Source organism: Papaver somniferum, chromosome 5 (assembly GCF_003573695.1).
Source record: "Papaver somniferum cultivar HN1 chromosome 5, ASM357369v1, whole genome shotgun sequence".
Classification (NCBI taxonomy): domain Eukaryota; kingdom Viridiplantae; phylum Streptophyta; class Magnoliopsida; order Ranunculales; family Papaveraceae; genus Papaver; species Papaver somniferum.
In genome coordinates this window covers 31925765-31933868 of record NC_039362.1, presented here as the reverse complement: position 1 = coordinate 31933868, position 8104 = coordinate 31925765, and the positions used below count along the sequence as shown (strand labels likewise).

The window sequence follows — 8104 nt, the reverse complement described above, 5'->3', positions numbered from 1 at the left end:
AGCTTCCTATGAAGAACCTCCTGCAACTGATAAGGCAATCACGGTGCCTCCCTCTAAAGAAGTTCCTGCATCTGACAAGGTTTCTGTGGCTGACGAAGTGTTAGTGATGCAACATGTTGTTCCTGGAGCCGTCTTCGATCTTCCTTTCGATACTCCCTACGCATATCACGTGCTGGTTGGGGGATTCAGCGTGCCGGATAAATACGAGAAGTTATACACCAAAATATGGAAGAAGCACGACCATATTGATACCACCAGAAAACTTAAGAGTCGTTTCCCAATGATCAAGCGTGTTGAAGAAGCTTTATCCACTATCCACGGTATGAGTGTCGCGACTGGCCGTACAGCTACTGAAGAAATTATTTCAAACTGGGAGTTCCACCGGGACGTGTTCATGAAGTATGAGTTCAACGCTTCTTGGTTCTTCAAAGGGTTTTCTGACATCCAGGAGCTGCAAGGTGAAGTTCCCTCCGCAGACTGTATTGCTCGCCAGGAAGAAGAGATTGAAAGGTTGTCTAAAGAGTTGAAGCTGAAGCAGGCCGCTCTCCAGAGAATGAAAGCTTCTCTTTCACATAAGGACGAGTTGCTGCTGAAGGACTTCCCTTGAATGACTTATGCTTTTCTTTTTTAGGAGTTTTGAGTGATGTGAGGGTTTCCTTTCACAACTTGATTTTAGTTATTGAACTAATAGGCGATTTTGAATTGGTTTATTTTGAGATAGTTTTTTGCGAATAGTTTTTATGAAAGAGATTATTCTAAATGGAAATTGCATTATGGTTATGAGTAACGTGGCTATTACAACGATATTGTTCATATTATATGAAATTGCAAATATCGTGCGAGAATGAAAGGGAACAAACATGGGTTTGATCATTGAATCTCTTTCTTGTGTGGGATGCCAAGTCCCCAGTAAATTTTAAAACTATCTTTCTTATAAAAATTGCTTAATAATACTTACTTGCTTTTTGAAAGTTCGTTTGTACACACTAATTTTCAGAGAGGGAAAGCAATTCTTCTGAATTAAGTTTCTCCTGAACAATGTGTTTCAAGGCGTTGCATTCACTGGTAGGGTGGTGAAGGAATCAGTGATAATGACAATATCTCGGATCCATCATATCTTAATCGGTCAGTTGACGCCATACGGGAGGCAGCTGTACCTCTCCGTCTCGTACCCATGCCTCCAACAACCCTAAGATCTTCTTCATCGGGAACGGGAAATGCAGATATCTTGAGTCTAGATTTTCTAACGGACGTCGTGACGTCTCTCTTTGGCTTTTATGTGAAGCACGCTTCGGGGATGGAGTTGGAAAACCAACGTGTGTCATCATACCCGCGACCCGCTTAGCCGGGCGGCTTTGCCACACAGAAAGCATCGTATTGGCGATAACATCACTGCTGGTTGAATGAGTTGAACGTTCCCAGCCCACGTATTCGCATGCTCCTTGATTGATTTATCCCTCCTCGAGCATTTCTTCACTTGGCTGAAAAGTCGCTGCGGATTGGACAACCTTCTGAACTTCGGCACGGGTTTTGAGATATAAATCTTCCAATAAGGCTTTGTAGGACGCATGCTCCTTTTCTTTATCTGGTATATGTTGTGGTATCTCCGATAAGTCTCTTCCTTTGTGGAATTGTCTTGAGCCTCTGTTGCCATCTGGATCATGCTGTTCGTCTCTCCTAAGTCCCCTGCGGATGCGCGTTCTTTCTGCCGCAAAGACATGGCTTCCAGATAAAGGCTCAACATTTTTTGTACCGGCATTTGCGGTGTTTTCTGAGTATACGCCCGCCGAGCTTTCCTGTAATTGAACTGCTATATCGTTTAAAAGACTGAACGTCTCACTCCGTCTTCTAGCAATACCCACTTGATTTGCAAGAACGTCCTCCAACATCCTAGCCACACTTCCCATGATGTCTGAATTATCCATGGCTTCCGAAGAATCTAGCGGAGGATACATCATGAGATGAAAGCTGGGATTGAAAAAAAATTAATAGGTTAATTATTGAATTGGACCTAAGATCTATCCCAAAATTGAGAAGGTTGGAATAAATATTGAGAATCCAATTTTGCAACCGAGAGATTAATCTCCCACTGTGGTCGCCAATTGTTTATGGGTGAAAACTGTTTCTGCTGGTTTTGGTAAATTTGGGTGTGTGTGGATGAGAAACAAACCTAAACCCTAAACAAATGCACTGCACGAGAGTGCTTTTGATTCGAGAGATCAATCTATACAATTATGGGCCTAAACCAAGAAATGGTCGTTCCAGACTTGCTTCGGTCATAAAGTGAAGGAGATGGCGTTGATCTTAGGGAGGGAAGCGAAGAAGGTGTTGAGATTGTGAAGGTGTTGGCTGTTTTATGACTTGTATCAGAATGTTGAACTGGCTTGCACAATGTAACCTATCAGTTCTGGGTATTTCCTGGATATTGTGACAACACTTGGTTTCTCTGTGCTTGTCTCTTGTGTTTTTGGAAATAGGTAAAGGACCTATTTATACAAGTCATTGAGCGCAAAAACCTCATCTCGTTGGAAGTGGAGGAAGTTGAGTGATGGAGTAGTGGGGTTGTGTGAGTGATTGCACGATCACGTCTTGGCCCACTTCCCTCATCCTCTTAACCGTCCATGCCTCCTGACACGTTCTTGTAAATGGGCGTATTGCACGCCGCACGCTGTAAACGCCAGACCAATACCCCAATAAGTATCCCCCAGTTTGTGACATGCTTGATGTCTCGAATGAGTGGATCGTGGGACCCACAGGAAGTAGCATATGGTGCTAGGTTAAATAACTGATTTATTTAGGAAATCGATATTCATGAAATATCGTGTATATTCTATGCATGTAATGCATCGAATACAATCAATATGTATGAAGCATCACTGTTTTAAAGTTTAACAGAGCAAGTCGCGGATTAAGTGTTCTTAAAATAGCTGCATGCCCAACCATCTTCGAGTGATTGTTTGGAGGCCGTATGTGCGGGCCATCCCTTGGCCGATCACTCCTTGTGGTAGAGTGACGGACGGTGATCACCAAGATGCCTCATTAGCCGTTTAACCTTTAATCTAGGAAGTCCGACCAAGCTGGCAAAGTTGGAGGGACCAGATGATCTGCGACACGCGTTTGCGACCGTTGATGGATTTTGAGGTTTTAAAGAGGTGCGCAAGCATCACTTTTTGGCTTGACCGAAATCAAGCATGGACACCTCTTTTGGTGGGACCGACCGAGCATGCGTGTAGATGGCTTGCCGGTGTACAAGTCCATGCTGTCTCGTCTCACGAAGGTGCGATCTAGGCCACTCAATTTGACCGGAAAAGGTGAGTGGATGAGATCGGTTTACGACAGAAATCCATTGCCGCAAAGGATTTGGAAGCTGTGCGACATGCCACTTTTGGGAGTGCGTTTCGAGGCGCTCGGCCATGGTTAGCCTAGGTCGATCGGTCACACGCAAAGGTGGGCCCACGGTGATCTCGTTGATACTCTCTGGACCTCTTAAGTCTGCATCTACACCCTCCATCTAAGCTGGCGAAGATGGATGGTCGTGATCAAACTGAGACACATATGCCATGCCGCAACCTAATTAGGGTTTAAAACGGTCACGCACGCATGGTTTTGGCTAATAGGTTTTGCAGGTTAGGCTTCTCCTTTGGAGAGGTCGATCATGTGGGCCCCACATTGGGCTGGCATTGAGCATATGTACACCTCCCTGACGGTCCTAGGCGCGATCTAAGCCATCCAAGTATTCTTGCGAAGTTGGATGGTTGTGATCGATTTAAGACACTAGTGGAGTTTCCACGACCCTTTAATCATTACGCCAGCCTCACTTCGAGCAAGCGTTCATTGCTCTAAGGTTAGGTCGTGAGAAAACCGATCAAGTGGGTGAGGAGTGGGCCCAGTAATGTGTGTGTTGGCGCCTCCTCCATCTTTCATGGTGCGATCTAAGCCGTCCAATCAGGCTAGCGAAGTTGGACGGTCATGATCGTTTTGAGACTGTCTTAAGCAATCTTGCTCGTTCGAGCTTCTTCCAAAGCTGTGCGGCCACCCTACTTTAGGGCTGGCTTTTTGGCACACTGGGAAGTAAAGTGTAATGTTCGTCCAGCTAGGGGACAAATAGTCCCGCTGGTGGTCATCACGGTGATAGCCTGCTCCTGCTAGGGTTCGTCTAGGCTTGTTAAATTGTGTGGCCAACTTGCGTGGTCGTGATTGTTTCTGAGACTGACATGGACTGTCCAGATTTCCCATATGGAATTAAACATGCTCGATCGGGCTAATATAAGTGCACCGACACAGGGTTCTCTTGGTTAGAGAATGTTATGGCCTGGGGGTATTTCATGCATGCCTCACTATTGACACTTGGAGATTCGTGTTACTCTGCTGAGAGTAAACACTCAGTCGTCATGCCGCACCAATAATGAGAGTCCTGTTGAGAACAACACAGGAAATACAGGGCAACTCATGCATTAATTAATAATGCTATAAATACACAGGATATTTGGGATTGTTGCTACATGCACCATTCTGGGTGAATTTTGCATATTTATCGAATTGCTTCGATTAAATAAAGCGAAGAAGTATTCATCACTCATCAAACGACTTTACCCTTTGCAGGATGTCAAAACATTAAAGATTGGTTTTACAATTTTAGCCCTGAACTAAAATCCACCATCAACATAAGGATATCATGGGTCACCAACACATTACTCAACAGATGCTGGAAAACAACCACAAACACCTTACTTACCAGAACGACATTCTCGGATTCAAAGGGAGGCTTTACATTGGTTCATCTAACAAGATCTTCTATATTTCACTTTGTTCATTCATCGACTATAAGTGGTTATTCAGGCATGTTAGATACTTATCATCGAGAAAAAAAAGTATTCTTATTGGCCTCACTTGAAAAAATATATATTCACTTTTGTATCCACCTTTGATGCATGTAAAACAAATAAAGGAGATTCTTCTCACCCAGTTGGCATGCTACAACCCCTTCTGATACCTGACATAGCTTGGCAACACATACCCTTAGATTTTATTGATGGATTACCAATGTAAAGCAAGATAAACTACATACTTGTTGTTTTAGATCAACTAACCAAGTATAATCATTTCATTCTTTTATCTCACCCTTATACGACCATCTTTATAGTCAAAGAATTTATATCTAACATTTTAAAATTGCATGGTCTACCATGTTCAATTGTTTGCGATAGGGATGATATTTTATTAATCATTTTTCAATATTTGTTTAAGTCTTTGGGAAGTTTAGCACCTCGTATCACCCACAAACATATGGTCAGACGGAGAGAACTAATTCTTGACTTAAACAATACCTTCGATGTATGATTAGCAGTGGACCTAAGCAATGGTTTCATTGGTTACCCTTGGATGAATGTTGGTTCAACACCAATAACCATACCAACCTCAAGATGTTTCCATTTCAAGCTCTTGATGGTTATATGCCTCCTCATCTAAATTTTCCCTTGCAAGCTACGACTTATGTGGCTACTATGGAGGACTACTTACACGAGAGAGATCATATGCTCCAATCTCCAAAGCTCAAGCTATAATGAAGTACTTTGATGATAAAAAGAGGTTAGATCGTTCCTCTGAAATTGGGTGATTTGGCGATATACTTAAAACTGTAGTTTTATCGACAGTCATCTGTAGAAATTCGACATGACTTCAAGCTCTCATCCAAATACAATGATCCTTTTGAGGTTCCGAAGAAAATTGGTGTTATCACTTACAAATTAAATTTACCGATTGGTTCTCGTATTTACCTTGTGTTTCACGTTTCCCAACTTAAACAGAAAATTGGTAAGTATGCATCGGACTTGTAGGTTGATATTTGAAAGGTTGTGGTGTATTTGGGTACCCTAGTCTTTTCACTAGCGATAAAACCTGCTCAATCATTTTGTGATGAATGAGATTGTTTTTGACCGTTAAATCAAAATGCTTTGAAAAATGCATTTATTTTCTTTTTTGTGTATATTTTCTTATGAAATTTGAGGCTCACAAGTCACAACATCACCCGACTTCGAGAGGTATGTTCATCCTCTGAGATATTTTGTTCTTATAGTTTTTCCCTTTATTTGTTACATATTGTAAATCCAAAAGTTGTATACATGGGTACTCATTATAATCATGTAGTCCATCAATATTCGATCTGGTTGATTCATGTTTTGACTCTCACCGTTGTGATTTTTTTGTTTTGATACATACACTGTTGTGATTTTGGTTCTTGCTGGTTATTTTTTAGTTTTTTATCCGATTAATAAAAACAATTAAGAAGAGGGTGTTTGTGTTCATCAGAAATTGAAGTCAGCGTAATCTTTATATCATTCATTTTTAGGCTTTTGTTGTTGTAGATTGATACATGATATTTTGGTTTACCACCATAGCCAACACATTGGAGGAAACTGTGTTGTTGTTTACGTGTTTGACAAAATGATTCATTCAAAAGGAATTTTTACTCTTCAAAAATCATAGTCTATCAAGTTAGGTTCATTAGTGAGATGTATCGTTGCTTCTGTTCATTGTTTTCCAAAATGGTATATCTGATTTTAGATCCTTGGATAGTTAAAGAAGACACCGAAAGGCATCAATCTTTGTCTGTTTGTTAGTTTAATATGCTTCAAGGATTTGTATGCCCATGCATACCTTCCATTTAAAGAATTCTAATTTGTGTTAAATTGTTTGTGTTTTGTTTATTGAACGTATCTTTGTACCAAACCACTCGATATGACACCCTAAGTGACACACATGGTAAAAAAGTAGTTCATCTGCCTCACCGGACAGTTTAGGGGGTTAAAGGCCCCTTAGTAGCCAGGAACGTGTAAGCACATCACGAATCTTATTGGGAATCGCGATTTTACGCTCCTCACAGATATTCGTGATCAGAGCACGCTTCTAACGGGAGAGAAATGCGATCCCATCAAGTGTGAAACATTTTAATACAATTATACTGGAAAGTAGAGAAAAGAAAGGGAAAACGAAGCAGAGAGAAAGAAAGGGAAGAAAAAGAAAGCAGGAAAAAAAATACGACAGAATAAAGGGAAGAAGACGGCTGGGAGAAGAAAAATAATATGGTATTGAAAGTCGAAACCCTAAGGTTCTATTGATAAGAATTTTGTTTCGGTCATTTTTAATTAGAAAAGTCTTATCTTTTACTCTGGGCTAAGTTAGAGTCCAAGCCCAACATTTTTCCTTGCATATCTTCACCAAGTTTATAGGATATAAATCACAAAACTACTTCAGAATGCTGCAAGAGACAAAATGTAAATAAAAAATGAATGATCTGGTAGAGATGTTAGCGGTATAATAATGTCTCTATAAAACCTAATTTACGTCCCTGACACGCTCCTCGAATTTCATTTTTTGAGAATTTAATGAATCTCGTTTCCGACCTCGCTCTTGCTCCTGGCTACTAAGAAAGGCCTTTGCTGTTAAAGTTATAATGATAAGGAAATGGCAAAAGTATGACTTTATGGCCGCTAACGGCTTTACCAATGTGGAAATGGTTATTGTTGACATGCAGGTACTAATGAAGTCTCTCATCACATTTGTTGTTCGATTAAATGATTTTTCCCCTTAAACATCTTTCGCTCATGTAGGTAACAGGAGGCAATTTATGCCCTATCCTCCACCAATCTTACAAGAGTATACCCCAATATTGACTTACCAGCTGTTGTAGTCATGTATGATAGGTTGGTATTTACCTTAATATTTTCCTTTTTTTCCAGTTAATGGTTAGTTTGACAAAATTTTTTATAGTTCCGTATATATGCTTTACCTTTTATGATGAACCCCTATTTTATTTTGACTGTTAGAGTGTTCAGATTGACAAATTTACGTTAAAGGTTGGGACCGATAACCATTATTCCCTACAAATTATGTTATACTGAGTTCGAAGCCCTCGAATTGAACCTTCAGAACATACACCTTACAGGTAACTTTTATTACACCTATGTTGTTTCCAATGTTATTAACAGTTTTGAGTCCCCAAAATATTGAAACACAACTAATTCCAATTTGTCCAATGTAATGTTCCTGGCCATACTGAGATCGTTATATTTCATTTATAACGGTTGCCTCTAATAAGTTATTA

The 8104-nt window shown here is 40.5% G+C and overlaps 1 long non-coding RNA gene across 4 annotated transcripts in view; it reads left to right on the top strand.

Annotated features, from left to right (window-relative positions):
• The first annotated feature begins 6019 nt into the window (after positions 1-6019).
• The window catches only part of LOC113281313, a 3045-nt gene continuing 960 nt past the window's right edge, over positions 6020-8104 (top strand). For 2 of the 4 annotated variants that reach the window (XR_003326012.1, XR_003326013.1), the window contains exons 1-3: positions 6020-7085; positions 7611-7703; positions 7827-7945. This is a non-coding gene — a long non-coding RNA (uncharacterized LOC113281313). Of the gene's footprint in view, positions 7086-7432; positions 7704-7826; positions 7946-8104 lie in introns of all 4 variants that reach the window. The other 2 variants (XR_003326015.1, XR_003326014.1) reach the window with 2 other exon arrangements.